Source organism: Leptonychotes weddellii, chromosome 8 (genome assembly GCF_054177405.1).
Source record: "Leptonychotes weddellii isolate Sample4059 chromosome 8, ASM5417740v2, whole genome shotgun sequence".
Taxonomy (NCBI): Eukaryota; Metazoa; Chordata; class Mammalia; order Carnivora; family Phocidae; genus Leptonychotes; species Leptonychotes weddellii.
The window spans coordinates 94,579,059-94,605,668 of NC_138376.1; the positions used below are offsets into that span (position 1 = coordinate 94,579,059).

General features: G+C 36.1%; 1 protein-coding gene across 4 annotated transcripts in view; it reads left to right on the top strand.

Moving 5' to 3' along the window:
* The window catches only part of NKAIN2 (sodium/potassium transporting ATPase interacting 2), a 950,339-nt gene that overhangs the window by 98,079 nt on the left and 825,650 nt on the right, over positions 1 to 26,610 (top strand). The gene's annotated exons all lie outside the window — the stretch shown is intronic.

Sequence of the window (26,610 nt, forward strand, 5' to 3'; positions counted from 1 at the left end):
GGTTTGTGGCGGGCATTCTTTCTGATTGGTCAGGCACTTGCGCTGTGGTTGGGGCTCATGCCATACAGTTGTTACATATTTTGAATATCGACTCCAGCTTCTTACCAAGTAGCATGTGGCATAGAGAGGGTGCTCAAAAATGCCTGTTGATACTTAGATTATGAATGGCTCAATGCCTAAGTGATGGCTGGCTCCAAAGCCCCATCTCACCCTCTTATTCTCACTGCCTCTGGTTGTACTGTGCTAAGCCAGAGGAGTCTCTCTTGACATATCCACTTGGGCTGGTTCTATACCAAAACAAAGAACAAATATATCTCACATTATTTAAAGAAAATTTGCATGTCTCATTGAGACATCATTCCTTTTTATTTCCTTCTTTTATTCAAGCATAGTTAACATACAGTATTATATTAATTTTAATATTGAGGAAATTAGAGTTCATTGGGGCAAAGTGACTTGCCCAATCCTACACACTTACAAAGCTGGGCCTTTAGTCTTCTTTGTGGGCTTCTCTTTTTCATCTACTACTTAAATGTTAGGTGTTTTGTTTTTTTGTTTTTTAGAGTTAGTTCTAGCCTCAGCCCTTTTTTCTTCTTCTTCAGTATACTTTTTAAGAGTATACTGAAGAGTATCATTATATTGTATATATAATGATTCGACAACTCTATACATTGCTCAATTCTATACATATCTCAGTGTAGATAGATTCTCATATCTATCCATCAAGATAAGTGTACTCTTAATCTCACTTATCTGTTTTACCCATTCCGCTGTCCACCTCTCCTCTGGCAACCATTAGTTTATTTTCTGTCTTTCAGTCTTTTTTTTGTTTGTCTCATTTTTCTTTTTCTTTTCTTTTTTTTTCTTGAATTCCACATATGAGTAAAATCATGTAGTATTTGTCTTTCTCTTACTGATTTCACTTAGCCCCTTATACCCTTTAGGTCCATCTATGTTGTTAGAAATGGCAAGATTTCATTCTTTTTTATGGCTGAGTAATATTTCATTATATATATCTATTTGCCACATCCATTTTATATAAACAGACACACACACACACACACACACACACACATACACCACATGTTCTTTTTTTTTTAAAGATTTTATTTATTTATTTGACAGAGAGAGACATAGCGAGAGAAGGAACACAAGCAGGGGGAGAAGGAGGGGAGAAGCAGGCTTCCCGCCGAGCAGAGAGCCCGATGCGGGGCTCGATCCCAGGACCCTGGGATCACGACCTGAGCCGAAGGCAGACGCTTAACGACTGAGCCACCCAGGCGCCCCGCACCACATGTTCTTTATTCATTTATCTGTCAATGAACTCTTGGTTTGCTTCCATAACTTCGCTATTGTAAATAATGCTACAATAAACATAGGGGTGCATACATCTTTTTGAATTAGTGTTTTCATTTTCTTTAGGTAAACTCAACACCAAAAGAAATAACCCAATTAAAAAACAGTCAGAAGACCTATACAGATGTTTTCCCAAAGAAGGCATACAGATGGCCAACAGACACATGAAGAGATGCTCTACATCACTAGTCACCAGGGATATGCAAATCAAAGGCAAAATGAGATATTACTTTACACCTGTCAGAATGGCTAAACTTGAAAACTTAGCTAAATAACAAGTGTTGGTGAGGATGTGGAGAAAACGGAACCCTCAGTCACTGTTTGTAAGAATGCAAACTGGTGCAACTATTGTGGAAAACAGAATGGAAGTTCCTCAAAAAATTAAAAATAGAAATACCATATGATCCAGTAATTCTACTAGGTATTTACACAAGGCTTCATTTTTAGCAGATGAGTATTCTCACTTCCCTCAATTATTTCTCAAGTAGTTTTAAGACTTTCTACTTCCCATAGATTGTCTGCTAATCATCCAAATTTCCACTTACAGCACAGGAATCAGAGCTAAGACTAATAAATCATTTCAGGGTGAAGTAAGATGATTGCTTCCCATGAGTGGAAGGGCCTTGTCTGATATCGATGCAGGCTTGATGACAGCAGTTCCCTTCACAACCATATCACATTGAACTTGTAATTACTTAAAGCCCAGGGTGTTTTATTTTTTCCATATGAGCTGCTATCAAGTTAGGTAACTATACTCCCATACTTGTATCATTGATTTTTAAAATCTAAATGCAGGCCTTTAATTATGTACGTGCCCATTTGAAAAAATAAATTTATACTTCCAATGATCTTATCCTGCATGCACCTTTGTTTTCCATCCTGGTTTGGGATTCTCTGCCGTTTGACAAATTTGCTTTCTATAGCTTTCTTACAAATCACTAATGAAAATACATAAATGGAAATGTAAGTCACAGAACCCCAAATTATACCACTTTCCCTCCAACTTCAGATTGATTCATTAATCGACATTGTTTGGGTGCAAAATGTTCAGGTATTGATTCCTGACTCTTGGGGTGCTTTTTATTTTCCTCTGTCTCATCCCTCTACTTTGTCCACAGACTATAATTAGAGACTTAATTAAATGCCTTGTTTAAATTAACGAGCACCAGGTCTGCAAGCTTACTTAATCAATTACCTGCTTTATTAGAAAATCATCCTCATTGTTGTCATCATCACTGATATCATCATCCATCTTCTGAAGTCAATTTACATATGTAAACCCCAGTCTTGGCAGTTAGCAGGGCTCCAGTCCTACATCATAGAGTAATTTTTAACTTGGATTAATCTTGAATTCCATGGCCTGGAATGTCCCAAGTTCTCTCCAGGCTTTCTGCTGAGGCCCAGAAGGGCTCACTCATATGGCCTCCTTTGCCTCTGTCTGCTCTCAGCTGCCTTCATAAAATCACGTGCAAACTGAACACCTTTTCCTGATTTCCTACGAAGTCTACTCAGGCTGAGCCTTCTGGGAGTTTTCAGGTCCTGTAGAGATCTCTGCACACACAGGTGGGTCAAATTACTTACTGTGTCGCCTTCTGCCACCTTGTTGGATCATTCAGGGGCTTTAGCCTACTCCCCTCCCACTTACTCCTCACCTTCGTTCTCGTAATTGCCCAGGGCTTCAATTTCTTCCTCTTCCATTCTGCCTAGCAATTCGCCTCTCCCTGGTTGCCATCTATACTTCCTAGTGTGCCAAATCTGCTGACGTCTTTAGCGAACAAACCATCTATTTACCCTCTCTGTGGAGAGTTGATGTTATAAATAATACAATCTTTGTTGTATATATATTAATTCATTTAATTTGTAGAGAAGATCTACGGGCTAGGTATTGGTCTGGCATTATGCATATTGCTAAACTGAAGTTTAGTTAGATAGGTTGGCTTTTGTCAGGATCCCTGGCTAGTTGGTTGTGAATTCAGGTTTGTGACTCAGAGGCACCCATGTAAGCCATTGATTTAACTCATCCTGTTATCTCATGAGCAGATTTCCTTTTTCCCTTCTCTCTCCAGCCCTCTCCTCATAGGATGTCTCAGAAAGAGGCCCCAGCCTCGGTTCGACCTTTCTAGGTCAAACCCCTAAAATGGAAATCAGAACATCTTTTCACATACCTTCCAACAACATGATGGAAAAAGGGCAGTGTTTTTTGGTTGTTGTTTTGTTTTTGTTTTTTGTTTTTAATTTTGGCCAAGCATTAGTGATGAGGAAGAAAATCTCTATAGTCTGGTTAACCTCTGAGCTCAGTTCTTCAAATGTAGTTTTTGATCTGCAAAAGGAGGAAATGAAGCAACTTGGAAAATACTTTCTTTAGAGAGTTGCCTGGTTTTAAAGGCTTTTGGCTTCTTGCCTAATCATATTTTCATGTCAGAAACTGACCATGCTTCAGTTTTTCTCTTTGCAATATATCTAAAACAAATCTTAATGAGTCCCCAGGCAGATGGATGGATGCCTTAAACTAGGAGGGGAACAGTAAAAGAAAAAAAATAGTAATATTTAAAATGGTCCACTTAAGTAAAAGATTGGATGTATTAATAATTTTTAGTTTTATGTTTGATTTAATTTGAGATTTTCTTTGAGAAGATGGAAGAAAATCACAGCTGGGAAGTTAAAGTTTTGACCTAACAGATGTTAATATTATATCATCATTTGATACTTGTAATGCATCCATCACTTCCTTGATTGTTTTCTTTTTAAAATAATGTCTTTTATCTTACTATTATTGTCCTTAGTATTTTAATAAGTCTCAGTTCATTTTGAGCTGTAATCTCCCTAGAAGAACTCTATTAGCTTCTGATTTTATTTATTCCTTCTTTTGTGCTCCTACCTTTTTATGGCCATATTTTCATAGGGAGTGTATTAGAAATCAGGCAATGAAATAACATTATTTTTTTAATGATCTCATTTTTTTTCTCCCTAGGATTATTATTTTTTTAAAGACTTATTTATTTATTTGAAAGAGAGTGAGAGAGCAAATGCCAGTAAGGGTAAGGGAGAGGGAGAGAATCTCAAGCAGACTCCCCACTGAGCTCAGAGCCCTAGCACCAGAGTGGGGTGGGGTGAGGTGGGCTCAGTCCCAGGACCCATGAGATCATGACCTGAGCCGAAACCAAGAGTCAGACGCTTAACCAACTGAGCCACCCCAGGTGCCCCTCCTTAGGATTATTTTTAATTAAACATCTTTATTTGCAGTTTTAGAAACACTTTATTTTAGAGCCTCAAGTGACAGGATGCAATTTAATATTTCTTGATCTTTTTTGAAATGTTTCACAAATTATAAAATAAGTGGTTCAGTATACCAGGCGTTTCCTTTGTTTTTAGTTTTTTTTTACCCCCAGCTTCATTTGGGAATATTCTTATTTTGAGATTTCTGTCATTACCACAAACAATATTTCCTTAGGAGTCAGAAGTAAATTTATAGTAGACATTTCCCTTCCTGCTGCTCTACATACCAGTCATTTTTCTGCAAAGAAAGTGAAAATTTATTGAATAAGAAACTTTGAAACATCACACAATTCTCTGTCTGTGTTGTGGGCATATTTCATGTCTTTGAATGGAGACTTTTGTTCATTTCCATATTATAAACAATGAGCTATTATTTTAAGCATTCTAAAGCAGGAGTTTCCAAGATACAATTAATTGATAATTTTAGAGAATTAAGAAAAAGAGAGGTTAAACTGATCTTTACTTGGATATAATCCTTTCTTTACACTGGGACATGAAGATATTAAATAAGGAGACTGATAATAGTTTTTCTTGTATGGTCTTAGTTATGTTAAATTTTATTTTATTAGAGAAATTTTAGGAAACTAAAACCATATAGAATCATCTCTGTCTCTGGGGCACCTGCCTGGCTCAGTTGGAAGAACATGTGACTCTTGACTTAGGGGATGTGAGTTCAAGTCCCACGTTGGGTGTAGAGATTACTAAAAAACAACAACAACAACAACAACAAAAACTTAAATAAAAAGAATTATCTATGTCTCCTTAGCATCATAACCTCACGTTTATGGCTTAGAAATGTAAAAGGGAGGGTAGTATATAATTTAAATACTGAAGGGCACAATGTATCAAATGGTAAGTCAGATGCAAAAATGCCCTTGTAAAGAGATGACTCTGTTAAAGGTGGAAACAAGCCACTTAATGAAACCACTATACTTACACACATGTGGACATCCATGAAACTACACAAAACAACTTTACTTTGATGGTGATCATGAGTGGCCTTTAGGAATGGAAGTTTCTATGTTTATACTGCTTCTGTGTATCAGAAGTTGGTACTACCTAACCTAAGCAAAGTAAAAGGGCCAACAAAATGTTATCTTCTATTTTGCTTTAAAACAGGAATTCCTGCATCTAGTGTGAGATAGGTGGTTCAACCCCTTCATTATATACATTGTTGATATTAATTTGTTGCATTACAGTTTTCATATTAAATGGCATTTGCAAAAGTATGACCTCCCTAATATTGATACTGAAATAGCAGCATTTCCAGTCATGCAGTTAATCCTAATTAAACATTAGTAATAATAGTTATAAAATCTGGAAGATCAGGAATTTTTTAGTGACATCTTGAATCTCATCATTGCAGAATTAGCTTAACAACCCTGTTTGGGGATAAAACATTCAAAAAAGAAACTTAAAGAAGCATCAGTTTATTCAAAGGGGTTATATCTGCTTCATATGCATCCTTCAGTAGAATTCAGGAAACAGCTTTCAGATAAATTATAAAAATACATGATAAACAAAACCAACTCATCTTTTTAATTGATTTTAATCTAACTTCATCTAGGCAGCATAATGCTTTTCACTGATAGTAGGGTGAATAGTATGTGTGCAATTACTAAGCAATTCACCATGGCTTAAAAAATGTACAGAACCTTCATCTATTACTAATATAGTCTAATGTGCAAAGTGGCAAATTATTGGTGGGAGCTATTGAAGATCAACTGATAACTAGTCATACTGCTTGTTCCAGTTTAATTTCAAGAAACAAAGGAGGAAACTTGATTACTGGTAGTAATAGCAATGACTTATGGGAAATTGCAGTTGAATAATTTATTGATTAATAGTGACTGAATGTCATTATCCCCTCCTGGCTGTTCGAACAATGCAACTGATGTCTGTCATTAAATTCCTGCCATATTAGTTCTTTCTTAATTGTTGGTTTATTCCTTGCAGTTGAAAATGGAACATAGATGGGAGTGTCATGATTCTAAATTTGTGGTTTTTTTTTTTTTGCTGATAAACAAAGTGCTTTTCAGTTTTAAATGCCTGCCTTAATAAGAGGCAATATATTTTATTTGGTTACCTGAAGAAATAATAAATTTTTTTTTAAAGATTTTATTTATTTGAGAGAGAGAATGAGAGAGAGAGAAAGCACATGAGAGGGGGGAGGGTCAGAGGGAGAAGCAGACTCCCTGACAAGCAGGGAGCCTGATGCGAGACTCGATCCCGGGACTCCAGGATCATGACCTGAGCCGAAGGCAGTCGCTTAACCAACTGAGCCACCCAGGCGCCCCGAAATAATAAATGTTAAATGATGAAGAATATCAAGGTTCTTCAGTCTGACGATGTGCTTTGGTATTATTCAACATCAATGCCTAGCATAGGCTCTTCTCTGTATAAATAGCTGAGAGTGGCCCATAGTATTTCTGTCTATCACCTAAGAAGAGAAAAAGTTGATTCTGGTAGCTCTCATTATCACTTATTTATCTCTTTTTCAAATTGAGCCCTCTCTCACTTCATTGCACTTGGCTAAATTTCTCTTGAATTTTGTACTGCTTACCATGGATTGTCAGGAGTACAGTAAGGTTTCAGGATAGGATTCATAAGGTAGACCTCATCTTCATATGTCAGATATTGGAAATATGCAGAGGATGTAATCAAAGTGTAGTAATGTGATTTACCTACTTAATTTCAAACATGGGTAATGAACACTAATTTAGTTACATTCTATCAATGTAATAAAAACTCATGCATTGAAACTTGTCAACTGATGATTTTTACCATTAAACTGTACAAAGCTACTCCAATCCATTATATGGGATTTTCTATAAAGACAACAAGAAACAATCAATTAAATATGTCTGGTTTAGGAACTGAATGTTGACTTTTTTTTTAAATTTTAAATCCAGTGTAGTTAACATACAGTGTTATATTAGTTCCAGTGGTACAACATAGTGATTCAGCAGTTCCATTTGTTACTCAGTGCTCATCAAATAGGTGTCGATTTTTGTTTTCTAACTGATTTGGTCCATAATGGGAGTTTATCAAAATAACAACAGGTTATCAGGGTGAAATGGCAGGTTACCTTTGTATATCTGTCATCATCAAATTGATCAAGTGGTTATTATCTGCCTGTTTTGGGTACAGAACTTTACCATTATCATAAGCCTAAAAGAGTAGACCTACCTAATAGGTCCAGTTGGTTGTTTCTCAGGTTCCCTTTCTCACACTTTGCAATATTCAGCCTAGCTTCAATGATTTCTCACAGTGCACAAGTACATCTTAAATATGACAGTGGGTGTTTTCCTCCAAAAGAGTTATATGTGGGGATGTACAGAGAAGAGTCTGTAATTAAAGAGTTAATAGGCTTTTCACTTAGTGAATGTCCATGAACCTGATATGCATTTGTTTTGGCATTTCAGAAATGACATGCTAAATGAATTCTCTTAGATGTTGATTAGCAAGCCTGCATCTGAAAATTTCACTCCAATTTTTCTCTCCTTCACATGGATATAAGCCTAACTAGCTGAACTGGAGATGAGAAGGAGAGAACAGGTTGGTGGAGGAGACCTGGTTTGACCTGTTTTGAGGGTGTGTCTTAACATCCGGGCTCAAATGACCAGTAATTATATTTTTCCAAAGGTCAATTAGTCATGAAATCAATCATATTACTTACATATTTATGAATACTTACTGAAAGGGGCTAATTACTCTTTTGTAATTTTAAAATACCTAGAAAATGGAAATTTTTCTAAGAAAGTTAATCCATTTCTTTTATGATGAGAAATGTTTGGGTTCCTATCAAGAATGTGAGGAGTCTGAGATTTTTTTTCTATATTCATGCCAGCAGTTTAGCCTGCAACAGTTTCATGGCAGATTCTGGCAAAAGACATGATACTCCTGGATCAGAGACAAAGATTTTATTACTCACAGTAGAGCAAGGGGCATCAACTTTATTACCCCCCAAGTGCTTTGGGGATGACATGGATAGGCCCACCTGTATACACGACTGGTTTGTATCACAGCTGTGGAATCTTGAATTTAGGAAATCTGAATCTTTTATAATGGATTCTAAGCGAATCTGCTTGAATTCTGTTATGGAGAGAGCCCTTATCTTGATTATACTGGACAGTAAACAAACCTGCCCTCTGTTCCCATGGGAGACATTAACTGTCTTCCCAAGCTATTCACTATAGGGCAGTTAGTATCTCTGCCTCATTCTGTACAGAAATGAGAGAGACCCATAGAGATCTAGCTCTTAATATACGTCCTATGCCCTAGAGTTTGTGCTAGTTTATGATAAGTGATGATCAGGACTGACAAGGCTCTTGATCAGCTTGCATAATATTTCTGACTCAGATAAAATAAAGGGAATATATGGAAAACAGCACCATTGGGGATAAACATGCCTCAGTTTTACCAATAGCTAGTATAACTAATAAAAGAATATCTCTAATCCCAGGTTAAATTACTATGTTCCATCTTACATCAAGTATAAGAGTGTTATTAATCTTTGACTATATATATGAATATATATGTTTCTATCTCATTGTTAGTTTTAACATGTATATCATTATATATACCAAATTAAGATTGATTTTGGATCGCTTCTCGGCCTTTTGGCTAAGATCAAGTGAAGATTGATTTTGGAACTGTTTTCTGCCTTTTCAAACAATGTTTTTTTTTTTAAAGATTTTATTTATTTATTTGATAGAGACAGAGATAGCGAGAGCAGGAACACAAGCAGGGGGAGTGGGAGAGGGAGAAGCAGGCTTCCCCCCGAGGAGGGAGCCCGATGTGGGACTCGATCCCAGGACCCTGGGATCATGACCTGAGCCGAAGGCAGACGCTTAACGACTGAGCCACCCAGGCGCCTGTTTTTTTTTTTTTTTTTTACAGCAGTTAAATATAACACATGTTGTAACAACAATGCACATGGCTCAGTCAAGAAAAGATAATTTGCTTAGCTATGATCAAGAGCAGGTATTTGCAACTATGTAATGACTGTCCCTTATATTTGTCTTCCCAGCATTTGCAAGACAGTATCAATTGTAAGAGATGTCTTGACTTTAGAGATGTTAAAATGTAAAAAAAAAAAAAAAAAAAAAATCTCAGTCTTGGAATTGTTGAAAAGGATACCGCCTTAAGATTTGCTAGAAGTGTGCCTCAGAATATTAATTCTTGAGTAATATTTTTGCAGAATACTCTACTTATTTACCTATAAAGGCTCCTTATCTCTTGTCAGCCCCTCCAACCAGAGAAATACATCTGGGACTTTTGATTGCATACATATCCCAATACACTTTTATACTTTTCCGGATCTGATAGATTGGTTAGTAAATGCTCCTTAGCACATAAGTTCAAAGTTTTAATTTTGTGTTTGGTAGGTTGCTCCTCTGTCTTAAAACACGTATTTACATGTAATGAATGTCATAAATGATCACAGATTTTTAAAATTAAGAGTGGTCTGTTCTTATTTTTCAAAATTGAAATATATTTCAAATGAATATGATTTCCAAATCATTAAACTACTCAAAGCAGTTCCCAGTTACCTACTATTTATCTGAATCATGTTGCATATTCAGTAATAAAGAGTTTGATTAGTTTTTTTTTTTTCTTTTTTAAGTATCTTGGTTTGGAATATAGTGACTCTATATAGAGGACAGGAATTTAATTTTAAATAAGTTTTCCGACTGTTTCTAGCTCACCAAGTCATAATTACTATTTTGACAGTTATGTCTCATAGACATTTATTTTAATTGCATATGTTAGCAATTCATTTTGGCATGACAGTCTCTGCCATTGTTGTGTTGCTGAATTATGCTTACAGAAACTATGTCAGAAATTCAACATGTGGAGAACAGTAATTAACCTGAATCATCAATTAGCTTTTGTGAATACAGATGTCCTATGAATACACTCTAGTTGTTTTTTTTTTCTTTTTTAATTAAGTAAAATCTCACTAATCCTGACTGTCTCTACTCACCCCCTATTTCTAACCCAGTACTAAGTCATCTTTATTTCCTTCCTAAATAAGAAAGGACCTGTTTTTGGACTTGTCCTCTTTTATCTGCATCATCATTACCTTTGTATATCTTAACATTAGCTCTCACCTGGGTTCTGCTTATAGCCTGCCTTCTCCCCCACACCCACTTTTAACCCTTGCAATTCATTTCCCACCTTGTAAACAGAGGACTGTTTATAAATGCAAGTCATAGCTTATACCTACTTGCTTAGAATGATTCAGGGGCTACTCCAGAAGAAAAGACTAATATCTTTGGGAGAGGCCAGAGCTGGGCACATTTGATCCCACTACCCTGAGTCTCACCACATGCCCTTGTCTATGCCCACAGGCCACATAGACCTTGAAAGTAGACACCTTGCTTCCTCCTCCATAAGGTATGTGTTTCTTCTACCTAGAGTAGTCTTTGAGCTCCACTTAGCTTTTCTTGGCCAGCTCCCTCAGCTTGCGTATCAAGCCACTGGCAAACATTGCCTTCTCTGACCACCCAAGCCAGATTAGGTCTTCTTTATATGTTCCCGTAGAAACTTGAACTTGTCCTTTATCATTCTCATCACAAAGTGTGAACATATATTTGTGTGCTTTTTTTCTTCTTTTTTTTTAAAAGATTTTATTTATTTATTTGACATAGGAAGACAGCGAGAGAGGGAACACAAGCAGGGGAAGTGGGAGAGGGAGAAGCAGGCTTCCTGCTGAGCAGGGAGACCAACACGGGGCTTGATCCCAGGACTCCGGGACCATGACACAAGCTGAAGGCAGACACCTAACGATTGAGCCACCCAGGCACCCCTGTGTGCTTATTTTCATAGGGTATCTTTGCCGAAGTATAGTGAACTTTGTAGGAATTCTGTATTTACCATAGTATTTTTAGCCATTGGCCCAGCAATTGGCAGGTAATAAGTGTGCAGTAGTTACTTGTGGGGAAAAAAAAAAAGAATGATTCTACTACAATGGAATGAGTGATTGTTAAATCTAAGCTAAAGTGAAGTTGACTTTTTAAAAGAGAAGTTTGCCATGAAAAACAGCATGATCAATACATTAGTCCTTTTAAATGGCCTTTGAGGAATTTAACAATATGTAGTTTGGAAATGCTCTTAATTAAAAAAATGTATCTTATCATTTGTGACTCAGACACCTTATATATTTGGTTGGGCACTGCTACTTCCTGGCTGTGTGAAGTTGAGCAATTAATTACCTTCCTGAATCTGCTTCCTGCTGTACATATTTCTCTGCTTTGTTGTAAAGAGAAAGCAGTGGGGGGTGGGGGTGTGTGAAAGATAAAGCAGTGTTTATGAGGTTTAACTAAGTATGCCAAGCAGATTCGCTGGCAGCCATTGATTTTATTTGTATTACGTCTTTTAAAATAATTTCTAAAATGCCTTTAAAATGTTCTGCACTTCATATTTCCACTAACTAAAATTGGCTATCTTTAAAATAGTCTAAATTCTAATGTACTTTAGTATATCATATGTATTTGTTCCTTAACCAGTATTTGTATTAAGGACCATGCATTCAGTGCATGTTCTTAAATCTAGAAGTTTCAACTCACCTGAAAAAGAGCTTATAACTAATATAAAATAACTTTAAGTTGAGGCTTTTCTCTGCTGTCATACAAAATCCTTATTAAAATTTTCAGCCCTTGCAGCTAATAGGTAGTCATGTAGATTACAGAGGACATTTTTAAACTTAGTGACTCTTTTAATAATATATATACATGTATGTATATATATGTATATTAATACATATTTAGCCTAAATGTTGATTAGGCTTTTATCTAGATTACCAGGTTTGCATTTGGGATGCATATATACTATATTATGCACATATTTTTATAAATGCACATTTAAGTACAAGGAGTATGTATACACTTTTTTAAAAACCTTAAACACTTTGAAAACCTCCTTCTGATTCTGCCCAAGCCATGCCTTACCATTATCTTACATACAAATCCGGAGAAGTATCTGGAGTGCCTATTTGATTAATTAATCTTTATCTTTAGTGTTTTACAATAATAGTTTACAACAATAAGCAATGTCTTACATTTGCATTGCAGTAAAATATTGTTATATATATATGATATATATGACCCCCACCCAAGGGTGTATTTTCTTAAAAGAGTATCAAGCACCTGACAGACATTTTTCACTGAATTTATTCTACATTTTTGGGTTAAGGTTTATAGTTTAAATTACATAATCATAAATCAGACACTAAGTAAGATTAACCAATATTTATAACCTCCAGGATGGTCTGGAATCATTAGAGCTCAATAACTCCCATCCCCAAAATATAGGAAGATAGACAGTTTTCTTGCTTAATAAACCAGCTCTCCTATTTACCTCTAATTATGAAAATTAAGATGATTAAAGGCTTTTTATTGCTGAAATAGATGATCTTTTTCCCATGCCAAAGATATTCTTGAAAGAAATATAGGCCTAATGATTGGAATTCAGATACAGCGTGTATTTTGTAATACATAATAATATATGTATTTTGAAGTTTGTGTGTATGTAATAATGTCATTTATGACATGCTTCAGTAAATCATAGCATTTAATCCTGAGTCCACTTCAGTTTGATTCAAGTTACCAGAAACTATCCAGCCTAAATTTTATGTTTGAAATATATTTCCTCTACTCCAGATGGGATGTATTTTTTTGTTTTTGTTAAGATGTTGAGTTCAAATTTGTCTCTTTTAGTGAATACTGTATTGACTTTTGCACATTCTCTCATGAATATCTGTTAAAGAATACCTTAACTACTGTGCTTTAGCTTAAGACTACTTACAGAAGGGGTTATGTTCTTACTTATTTGTGTTATCCCTCAATTAAAATGTACAGATTTCTTAGATGTCCCAAGGTTTGTGAAACTACTGAATCCAACATCATAAGCCCTACTAGTGCAGGCCTGTGTATAGTGCCATTCCCAGTCATAATGGTTAACTTCATGGTGATATTTATGAAAATATTGTTTCAGAAGTTAGGGGTGGGGAACCTCCCGTGTTCACCCAGGTTAAATTGCTCCCCAACTCATCCAACATCACTTCCAGGGGTGGTCAAAAATGGGCTACATTATAGGAATTGATTAAAACCAATGAAACATGATGAAACATGAAAACTAATATTGCCTAATATCAGCCATTTAATTGAGGAAAAAAAGCAGAGAACCATGTTTTTATTGACCATACTGGAAATAATTGAGGGGAATGCTTTGTTCTTTTATAAGTGGTTGGAGTTACTGAAAAACAAGAGAAAGTACTATTATTTATCACCTATGATTGAAATGTTTATGATTATAGATTACTCTTCATGAAATATGATTAATATCATAATTCTTTCCATCTCCAAAATGATTTTGTAAGACATATAGCATTATTCAACACTGAATGTTTAGTATTTGTGTAAGGCCATTCTAAATGCTTTTGAATGAATTTATGAATGAATGAAATTATTTCATTTCATCTTTCCGGTAACCCTCTGTATTAGATTAGTCTGCTGTGGCTGCCATAACAAAATACACAGTACTGAAGCCACTGAGTGGCTTCAATAACAGAGATTTACTTTTCCATACTCCTGGAGGCCAGAAGTCTGATATCCACATGCCAGCATGATTGGTTTCTGGTGAGGGCTCTCTTCCTGGTTTACAGACAGCTGCCTTCTGTCTGTGTCTTCATATGGCCTCTTCTTTGTGTGCATATGGAGAGAGAGAGAGAGAGAGAGAGAGAGAGAGCTCTGTGATGTCTCTTTTTATAGAGACACTAATCTTACTGGACCTTTATCTTCTTTTCCTCCATTACTTCTGTGGAGGCCCCATCTCCAAATACAGCCACACTGGGGGTTAGGGCTTTAACATATGAAATTTGGGGGAACACACACATTCATTCCATAACACCCTCCAAAGTAGGTTCTGTTCTAATCATCTCCCATTTGCAGGGGAGACAGTTGAGACACAGAGTTTGGTGATTTGCCAGGTACCCCCTGGTAGCAAGTGTTAGAGCTAGGATTCAAACCCAGGCTATCTCACTCAACTCTCATGCCCTTCATCATAATTTCATCCTCTGCTTTATCCTGAGGAAACACAGAAAAGGTAAAAAGAGTAGAGACATTTGTGATAGGAGTAGTGGATGAAGAAAGGGGACTTAGAAGAGTCGGATGTCTTAGTAACAGTTACAGGGTCTGTGAAATGGCTCTACTCTAGAATGAAACTGGTCATGCCTTCTGAATTTCCTGTGAGATCTCTGTCTCTGTCAGTTAGTTTTAAATCAGCCTTCCTCAGAGGACAGACCGCTACTGATTCTCAAGCCCACCTCACACTTACTGAATCAGAATCTCTGGGTGAGTGGCAGGCTGAGACTGCATTTTGAAAGTTTCTCAAATGCTTCATATGTGTTCTAAGGTTTGAGAATTGCCGCTTCTCAAAGGGACATCTAATTCAGGTTAGGAGACCGATGTTTGAAGGTGACCCACGTTTGGGTGATGCATTGGCTATGTGTAAGTTCTGGCTCAATGAGAAAAGGTGGACATGCAGCGAGCTCTTTAGAGACAGCTCTCCAAGGAAAATGTATTCTACGTTTAGGTAGTCCATTCCTAGTGCCAGCATTTTCTCCTTGTGTCTTTTTCACAGTTTCCTTGGGTATTTTTCCAGTCCTGTGACTTGGCTCCATTTCCTGGTTGCCATCTTGATAGGTCTTTTGTCCACCCACTCCCATCTTCCCTGCAAAGTGCACTCACTTTACCATATAACCTTTTCTTTCTTATAAGAAAACTGTTATATGCAGAATATCACATACCGATATCTTGCATGTCATAAAAGGATGTAGGGTATCATGTCCTGCTTCACTCAGGACAGACTCCCTTGTCCTCTTCTTTCTCACTTTACCACTTTTTATGCCTATGAGAGTGGTAAGTCATTTACCTGGCTCAATTTGAGGAGTATTGACAGGCTCACCGGACCCAGCATTATTTGAAAGTCTAATTTCTGCAGTATGCTATCCATGGACTACTCACACTGCATGGAACAATTTTTCCAAGGTAGACATCAAAGTTCTATGGTCAATTTTGATTCTGAAACACTTCAGATTGACCTCATCTTGGAGGTGAACAGTGCACATCTGGAATAGTAAATGGTCTAAAAGGAAAAGACTTAATTCAGTGTAGTCGAACCCACCAGTCTCCAAAGTTATTTGATCATAGAACCCATGTCTTCTGCATAATTGTGTTGATGTTCTGAGGAACTGATGTTCTGTGCACATATTTTTAGGACTGCTACACTGCACTGATATGCATCGAAGTACTGGTGAGGCTTAATTTCCCAAACATCTTTTTAAAAATACCAGCAGCTTGCCTGGGGCAGTGGGTGGCAGGGGTCTCCGAATAATTATGGAAAATTTTATCACGGAGAGTTTAAAAGATAAGCGAGCAGAGAGTACAGAGCAAACACCTCACCTTGATACACCGACATATCAAATATGTATGTTTTGAGATCAGAAAGGTAGCATGAAGGAACTAGAATGGAATGTGGGGTGTAACTGGCATGATTGTGATGTTCTTGAGTTAACTCTGAAATACGTAGGGGGGAACAAATCAATGGAGAAGATGAAAGGAAAGATGGATATTAAGATGGGGTATTTGAAAGCAGATTTTACGTCCTTCACAATTTTTTTAGCTGCTAACTCTATCAAGAAGGTAGAAAATTGAAATCTAGAGGTAAGGGTGTGTGTGTATGTGTATGTGTGTGCACATGTGCGTGTGTGTGTGTGTCTGTCTGTCTATCAAACTTTAAATTACTAAAACTAATCATCTGAGGGCTCTAAACTTATAATATCAATGTCATAGTCCTCTCTAAAACTTTTTAAAATTGTGAAGTTGCTGAGCAAGAGGCCTAATAGCCTGCTGTGTGTGAAGACAAGAACAGCCATAGATTAGAACGTGTGGAACTTTTATTTTTACTTTTACTTTCAAGTCTGTCATTTTTATTAATGTTCTAAGAACCTCTTTCTATGAAGACAGATTTTGAAACTTTCTGTAGTTTTTTAAGAGACAGACTAATAAATTAAAAGCAGGTGAGCTTGGATTTCATCCCTTTTTCATTTTCCCATTAGAATATATATAATAGCAAAATTCGTGTGTGTTTTAGGTTGTGACCAACCTGCTTGCATCCCCTCTTGGCAGATATAGTTTTTTGAAGCAGATATTTAAGCATATATCCTAAGAAAACTTCCTGAATTTTAGCTTGAAATCACAAATCATCCATAGAACGTTTATTTCAGGCAAAAACTCTAAAAAGTATTGTACTCTGTCTAAAAGTTCATAGTAAAACTGAGCAATTGAAATTTCTCAATATTTGCATTTGTCATAGCAATGTACAGCCACATATGAAAGGCCCCTCCAAACCTAATTTTCAATTTGGCTCATCTTGCTTCTGTGAGAATCTCCTTGTGTGTCTCTTTCCTTTTCCACATCCCTTCACATGTCTCCACACTGTCACTCTGTTCATCAAAGCCTGCCCTCAGGAAAGGAGCTGATGGGTGAGTTCATAATAAGTATTAATAACTGATATGGTTGAACATATTACAGGAGGAGTTCATTATATTTTATTAATGTTAATCCTTGATTCTTAGTGAATTAAGTTCTCATTGTGAAATATCATCTACCAGCAATGTTTAGGGAAGGTAGGCTTCAGTGATTTGCTGGAGCCAGCTCTTAACAGCTTACAAGAACTGTTTCTTAAATTTTTCGGAATGGTTGTGAGCTGGTTGTTAAACGCAACCATTATTGAAAATTAAATGATACAAACTTACAATTAAGTAAATCGTATTAAAAACAAAGTTCATTTTCCAAGCTTATTATGTCCTGGTTATACTACTACATTTCAATAACATCTACGCTCTTGAGGATATTTTTGTCTATTGTATCAGTGGGATGTGAGACTACACTTCTTGTCCCAACTCTGCTCAAGTGGCATTATATTGGTAGTTTGGAAATGGCCATGGTAGGTGTATTTACACTGTGGAAGTTAGCAAATATTCCAAATCAGAGTTTAGTTTATTGTTTTGCTGATTTTCTAGACTTAAGAAAATGTTAACAATGCTGATTAAACCTCAAAGTGTGCTATAGCTATAAGCTTAACATTGTTTTAAATAACACAGTGACTGAGGACATGTTCCCTTAGTATTTGTCAACTATTATCCAATTCAGCAACAGAGTCGCTCATGTCATTCTGACACAAATATCCTCCATTTCACTTTCTCAGTATTGTTTGAAGTAAAAGAAGATAACCAACATTCATGATGGAGGTGCCCTCTTGTTCCACTGCAACCACAGGTTAGCTACTCTGATAGTTAGTTTCATGTATCAAATAGGTTAGGCCATGGTTCCCCGGATAGCTGGTCAAACGTTATTTTAGAAGTTTCTGTGAGGTTATTTTTTAGATGAGATAAGCATTTAAATCAGTAGAGTTTGAATAAAGCAGATTGCCCTCTGTAATGTGGGTGGACCATATCCAGTCAATGAAGGTCTTAATGGAAAAAACGGACCTTTCCCAAAAGAGGAAATTCTGCCAGTAGGCTGACCTCAGACTGTAGCATCAATTCTTCCTGGGGTATCCACCCTACCAGCCTAGCCTGCTGATTTGGGGTCTGTCAGCCTGCAGAATTGTGTCAGCCAATTCCTTAAAATAAATCTCTCATATATATATATATATATATATCTCATATATATACATATATGTGTATATATATTTTACGTGCACACACACACACATATCCTGTTAGTTCCATTTCTCTGGAACCTGATGAATACAGCTACTGATTCAAAAGTTTTGCAAAACAAACTGTACAAATCAATTGGCTATATGGAAGTTGGAATAAATAGTATTGTATATTTAAAAGTTACCTGTGAATTGTGGGCTATGCTTTTCTATATGTAACTAACATTTATTGAAAACTTCTGTATGTATATATGTGCACACACTTTCTTTCTCAGAAATTCGGTGGTTACATATTGAGCAGCAGACCATTGAGAAGAGTGTGCTTGGGTTCTTTTAGTCAGTTTGTCTCTGTGTATGTGTGATTTGCTGAAAGTTTAGAGCTGCTAATTTTCATGTTTTCCCAGTTGTTTATCAAACATTTGATATAGGGACAGAAAAAAAAATCCTTATCTATTATGTTCATGTTATTTGAAAGGCAGATATGAAATTTTTGCTTTCTAAATGTGGAACAACTAATATTAATTGCATTGTGTCTTTTTTATGCAAAACTCCAAAAGTAATTAACTGTGGTTTAATAAATATAATATTTTCACAAACAGTGCTATTCAGATATTTCTACTGCAAAGACAAAGTTCATGTGTGAATAACTGCAGGTGGTTCAGTTTTCAAAGCCTCTGAAAACACTCGAACATTGAAACCTACATGGTATTTTATCTCCTGAAGAGAGAGAGCTTGAGTGGATTCCATAGTTGTTTGAAGTTTGTAGTTTCATAATGCCCCAGCATTTCAAATTCAAGATTTAATAATCTCTCACCTGCTAAATCATCAAATGCCCTTTCATAACAGGATGCTGTAGTATCGTTCATTTCAATGGCAGCCATGGGATAATATCGTCTTAAGCCATTGATAGTGATAAAGAACCTGCAGAGCATCAGGGGGAAGAAAAAGCAAGAAAGAAAGATCCTGCATGGACTTAATATGTTTTTGCTTCTTCAAAAAAGGCAGGAGACTATTAACTTTAATTGATAGAGTTATTCATTTTTTTTCAACCTACAGCATTACATTACATAATGTGGAAAATAAAATGAAAAGAATATGCAAAATAGTAGTAAGCCCCTTGTATGAATAGTGCTTTCTTAATGTTCAGTTATTGATTTTCTTCGCGTGACTTGACTTTGCAATGAATATGATGGAAAGACAAAATCAATATGAAATGAAATTTACATAAGGGCTATTTTCTGTGTGTATGTATTTATACATTCCCAGAGTACATGGGTTTGTCATTGTAAAGCAGTTTAAAAAGAAGTACATGGAGTTGGTGGCAATAACCATATGGCAGAATAAGTATGTTATTTCTAGAACAGTGGTAATAAAGTCCTGCTCTAGAATTGTTACTTTATTTATTTATTTATTTATTTGATGTAGTGTTCCATATTCATTGTTTGCATATTGTTACTTTATAACTGACAGGTTTTATATTTTTAAATTTTTTTTATTTTTGGGTAGATTCTACAATTAGTATTATTTTTTTATTATGTTATGTTAATCACCATACATTACATCATTAGTTTTTGATGTAGTGTTCCATGATTCATTGTTTGCGTGCAACACCCAGTGCTCCATTCAGTACATGCCCTCCTTAATACCCATCACCAGGCTAACCCATCCCCTCACCCCCTCCCCTCTAGAACCCTCAGTTTGTTTTAAATTGGACTAATTTGGGTGTATGCTTCTTTAACTATGCAAGGATCTTAAACCCGAACCCCGAGCCAGTGCTACTTGATAACTGTATATAGGACTATGAACAAGATGTTCCATTGCTATTATTTCATTTTAGATGCGTAAAAGCCTACGATGCAGGAGAGGGTAAGGGGCTACCACAACCAAGTGTCAAGTGTGAAACTAAGGTTTCTTAATCCTTAGTCTTACCCCAATCACCCAAGCAATGGCATCATTGTTTTCTCCACTATATCCCAACTAGGAATAAGGAAAACAGTTTAAATTCCTTCAAACTTCATGTAATACCCACATTCATATTTTGCCTACATCTATTAATTATGAGAGGTACAGATAGGACCACATTATTTCACTTCATTAACCCCCTCTATGATGAGAACTATAATGCACAAAAGCAGGAAATTAGCCACATCTGTGGCATTACTCAAGTCATCATCTTTAGAAGTTGTAAAAAAACCAGAAATGAAAAAAACACATGTATGTATATACATATGGGTGGCGTTTAGTTCTTTTCCACTCCTGCTCCCCAGGACTTCGAGTGTGACTATGATGGGGGTGTAGGAATACATGGATGAACCCGCAGAAGGTTTGTCCTGTTGTAATACTGCTTGCTCACACATGGGGATGGAAGTAAGAATGAATTATCAGAGCAAATGGAAAACACTAAAAATTATTAGCTTAAATGAGAAATGAGATCAAATTAACGGAGAAATTCAAAACGGGAAGGAGATCACAGCATCATTGGAATTTTGAATGTCAGCTGGTCTGAATGCCCATCTGCAAAGTGCTCCCTTCTGTAAGGGCCAGCAGAAATGGGCAGAGCTTTGGGGGCACACTTGGCTTTTAGAGATAGCCCATCTATGTTGCACAGCTTTAGTTTTTAATTTGTTTCATACATAAAAGCAAAACTCAGTCTTCCCATAACTTGTACTTAATTCTGTGATTCTAGAGTAATTTTCTGGCTCTGGATATAATCAGCAGATGATTTGTGCATTAATTGATTCATCCCCTCAGTCATAGAGTCAATATTTAATATCTATAATGCGTTAGGAATTACGCCAGGTGCCGAATATATCTAGCTCTTTTCCTTCAAATATTTGAAGTCCTATAGCCCAGAAAATACTTCTTTTATTTCTCAGATGACATAATTCCATGTCTTTCACTGTTCTGGTCTCTCTCTCCTCTTTGCATCCAGTTTATCAGATGGAAAGGTGAAGATGACCACTGGGCATATCTAATAAGAGAAAATTTCTATTTCATTAACTCCAGTATGCCTTCTTACTGCAGGAGGCCATGTATGGGAAACCCAAATTCTGGTATTATCATTTTATGGCCATTATTGCATGGTTTTGTTTTTAAAATTGCCTAATAGTGACGGATTTTAGTAGTTTTTAAGTTATTACTCAATAATTTTGTTTCAAGGTGCATGACTATTACGTAGTACCCATTAATTTGTCTTAGGGTTTCTGACTTTTCATTACAGAGACACCTGTCTAAATAATTCCCTTTTTTAAAAAAACCAGGATGAACTTGTCCAGCTATTTAATTTTCTTTCATTTCTCAAGAGATTTGAAAAATTTAAATATTCTTAGCTGATAGGCAACTCATTTATATAATTAAATAAGTTTCTGAACTCCTTAGCAATTGAGTATTATTTTTAAATTTTTGCGGGCGCCTGGGTGGCTCAGTCATTAAGCATCTGCCTTCGGCTCAGGTCATGATCCCAGGGTCCTGGGATCGAGTCCCACATCGGGCTCCCTGCTCTGCAGGAAGCCTGCTTCTCGCTCTCCCACTCCCCCTGCTTGTGTTCCTGCTCTCGCTATCTCTCTCTCTGTCAAATAAATAAATAAAATCTTTAAAAAAAAATTTTTTTTTTGCTATGTAGATTCTAAGAAAAAATATCTATGGAAATGAGAAATGGAGAGCTTATAGTCAGGCTATGAAAATAAGTACTTGGATTAAGTCTCATCTCTACATGTTGTAAAATGTTGGGGAATTAACTGTTTTACATATGACAATTCTGTTGGTCTTTAATAACTTTTTGGTGCTTATTGATTTTGTAGAATTCTGTCCAGACCTGAAAGCTCTGTAGATAGTAAACTTTTAGGGTAATACTGTAAACTCTTAAAATATTTTTGGTCTTCTTGTTGGGTGCCCAGTTTTAATATTTCCTTACAGCTTTTGGTATGTTGTGGGGCAGAGAAAGAGCAGCTGAGATTTTAGAATAATGTGCTTTAGTCACAATAGTGTCTGAATATATATAGGGTTGATGGGGCTCACTTTCCTTACTGTGCATGGATTATAGTGCATAAGAGCCCAGCCTGTGTTGTTTGCTCAGTAATACTTTTCAATTATTTCCTGTTCTGAGAATATGTATTGGATGGAAGCAGTAAGCAGGAGGTAACTAGAAAACTAATATTTTACTGAGTTGGCCTCTTCTTACTTTATTGAAATGCAAAGCATAATTTAATTTTTTTGGCTTTAATATTGGAGAAATTCACTGTGCTACACTTAGAACTCAGCTCACTCACCATAAATTTCAGATCAAATATTATGTAATTATTTTTGTACTACATTGTGTTTATTCTTAGAACATGCTTAGCTTCTTTTTGTGGGTAGTGTCGAACAAGAGAGGAAGTATAGTGTTAAAGCTACATACATGGGCTCTGGAGTCAGACTACTTCAGCGTCTGGGTGATCCAGTCAAGTTTAATGCCTTTGCATTTCATTTTTCCTCCTCTGTTAATGGGGTCTATAAAAGTAACTAGTTCATAGATTTGAATTCTTTATTGAAAAGATTAACTAAAATAATACGTGCAAATAGCCATGTTAATATTAGTTACCATTTTTACTTCGAGTACACAGCTTATTGAATTTACCCATTTAATTTTGATTATGGGAAAAATAAAACAAAGTAAGTAATTCTGACAAATAAATCCTGTGAGTGTTTTGGTTTCTATTACACTTGACATCTGTAACTTTTTTTTTAAGATTATATTTATTTATTTGACAGAGAGAGACACAGCGAGAGAGGGAACACAAGCAGGGGGAATGGGAGAGGGAGAAGCAGGCTTCCCTCAGAGCAGGGAGCCCGATGTGGGGCTTGATCCCAGGACTCTGGGATCATGACCTGAGCTGAAGGCAGATGCTTAACGACTGGGCCACCCAGGCGCCCCGACATCTGTAACTTTTTACTATAGTCTTTCTGTATTTATTTTTTCTAAATGATTCTGAGGATGCTATTTTAATACCTTTTAAGGAAATGAGTTTTGGTTTTAGTAGTCAACATATTACTATCTCTAAAGAAAGCCTTTAGTGTATGTAACAGATAAATTAGATTTTTAATGTCCGTTTATGGCAGGCAGACATATCCATACAAAACCTGACCTTAATCTGAGGGAAAGAATTTGGAAAAGTAGGTAACACATTGACTTTCAATATCAAGAATCTTTTAAAATGTGAACTATGTTTTAATGGTTTTAAATATACAAATGCTTAAAAATAAATTGATACTTAAGATTATTGTAGTCTTGACATTTAAAAAGTTTCTTGTCTAGCATCTTTGTGTTTGTTTACAAATGAATTGGAGACATGCACTTGGCAATTATTTAGAACACTGGATAAAGGAAGACATCCTGTGAGGACAGTGTGGAGGCAAGCTAGCTATGAGATTAGCCAAACTCATCTTGTAAAATTCCATGACAGCAGCAACATTCCCACTAAGTCTGTTCTCTGCCCTGACCTCACTTCCATAGTTTGGTGGTGTAAACAGCCATGTAATATTTTTTGTGCATATATATTTGTAGACTATCAGAAGGAATGCTGAATTTACCATCTGTGTGCCTTTGAGTAATTCACTTAGCCATTTGGAGCCTGTTTCCTTACCTATAAAAGAAGAAATAATTTCTCCATTGTCCCATCCCATAGAGTTTATAGTAGGGACCAGAGCCTTATCATTTATAATGATGTTATTTATGGAAATTATAATCTTCTGCAGAATGTATGTATTGCCCAAAGATTATTTATTTATTTTTCTGTGGTGGAGACTTAGTGTTACAGTAGAAAGAGAATAGGGATGGGATTAAGAAGAACTGGGTCATTCAGTTAGGCTTTGTATCTCCATTTCTTTATTTGTTGAATGAATGGGTTGGTTTTGATTATGTCTAAAGATCCCATCTAGCTCTAAATTTTAATTATAATTTCATGGTTTCTTCTTAGTTTTCTTCAGGAATTTTTTCTTGTGTAAAATCACAAAAAGAAGGGGATGCTTTTACTCTTTCAACATACTTTAAAAAAGAATAAAACTAGGAGGTAATGTGTTATACTTGAAGATATGTATATGTATAGATATATATATACAAAACTAAAATATGTGTTTTATATATATATATAAATAATCCTTGTAATTAGGTTTGATTGATAAGTGAAATATTATAATATTATATTATTTTAAAATTGGAAAAAGTGTAAAGCTAAAAGAAAACATGTTTACGAACCAGATTATAGAATTTCAACTTTTCATTCAGAACGAAATTTACTTTGATTTTCTAATTACTTGTTGAAGTGACCGTAATTTCTATTACAGATGATAAAATGGATGTGTTTGTTTAAAGCACTAATTTGCCTCATAAGTATCATGTATATTTGTTAGCTGAGTGAATTATTTGACTTGCAGAAGAAAGAAAAAAGTCAGTTGGCTCATGTTTTTATACCCAATGCAAAGTTTGAATATAAAACATTGCATTATAATAATTTGTATTCTAGAAAAGGACCTCAGGATCAGACTCCAAATAAAAAGGCACTGGTTCCAGAAACACTTGTGATATTTTAGAAATTTCCAAAAGCTATCCAACAAAGTGGACTTGACTAAGAGTGCTTTCAATTTGCACTTGTCTCCTGGGTATCTGTTCAAACCTGCTTATGAATATCCTCTGACTGATTTGTAAAGGGGGGTTGGTTTTGTCTCCTAGCAGTGTGAAACATTCTTGGAGAAGCCACGCCACTCCCATGTTTTGTTATATATTACACTGCAAGTTGTCCTCTGTAAATTAAAAAAAAAAAAAAGGTCATAGAGATAAAATGCAGCCTGGTGTCTCTTGCTTTGGCTAGGTTTGCATATGAAATAGTTCTGAAGTCATTACTCTGACTGCCTTATTGAAGGTGCAGGGGACATTTTGGGGTGCACTTCTTTCTGCTCATAGCATTTCTACGTTATCTTCAAAACCATCCAACCAGTCATAATTTTCTTCACTGATCTTCTTTTCTGCTTCCCACCAAGCTCTGGCATTTCACACACTATTTATCTTTCATTCTCTTTACTTCTCGCTCTATTCTGCTAACCACAGCTGTATGAAATGCTGGCTCCTTTATGGATATTCAGGAAAATATTTACAGTTGTCTTTGGAACATTTCTATTTAAATGGCCCACAGTTACCTTTAAGCAGTCTGTCTTAAACCTACCTCCTTCTTCATGTCCCCAAATTCCTGCTGCAGTGTTTAATACCAGGGCCTCCTGAGCTAAAACCCAGAATGAGCTTCACCACTCTCTTGTCCCCTCCCCTCCCCCAACACTTTTTTCACATTCTCTTTAGCTAAATTTTGCCCCTCATCTTTATTTTCAAGGCCATTGTTTTGCTCCAGACTATATAAATGCTTTCCTTATCTGAATTAATGGCCTCCCAAAAGCTCTCCTTATCACTACTTCATCTCCAGTCAACCTTCAAACTTGCAATCAGATCAGTTATAACTTTGTTGCTTAAAAAGTTTGTCATGTCCCTTAGTCTTTAAGATCCCTTATAATCTGACCCAATCTATTTTTGATGTTTTTTTTTTTTTTCCCTCCTCTCTTGGGCCTCTTATTTACCCTAATGTATTGTAAGAAGCTGCTTGTGGTCTACCCAAACCTATATTAATCTTCCTGGGCACAAGGCAAGACTCTCATCATTCTTTGTAGTTAAGATGTGGTAATGTGATTAAGTTCCTAGGAATGAAATGAGAGCAAAAGTGCTATGGAACGCCTCTGGGTTTATACTGTAGGACATTAGGTACATTCTCTTTTCCCCCTTTTCCTTCCCATTGTCTGGAATCTGAGGCAACCATTTGTCTATGGATAAGATGACACTGAAAGGAACCTAATTGCCTCGATAATTTCTTGGGACTGAGCTGTTTCCACCAACTTTGACTCTGTACATCGTGGCGTGAATATGTGGAAGTGAAAGAAACAATTTTTTCTTTAAGTCACTACTTTCTTTGTAGTATGAGGCCTCTAAGCAATATTTCTTGATTTTTCATATAAACATTCTGTTTTATATTTGGGAATTCTGTATCTTTGCAGAATGTAGACATTTAAAAAAGCCTCATATTAGTCAATGAAAGTGTCTGCAAGAACAGCAAAGATCTTTGTGAAGACATGCTTATCTTATTTGCAGTGTTCTCCATGGTGGGAGAATTGGAATTATGACCTGGCCCCTGGATCACTAACCTACGGCAGACATTGCCATCTTTGGCATCC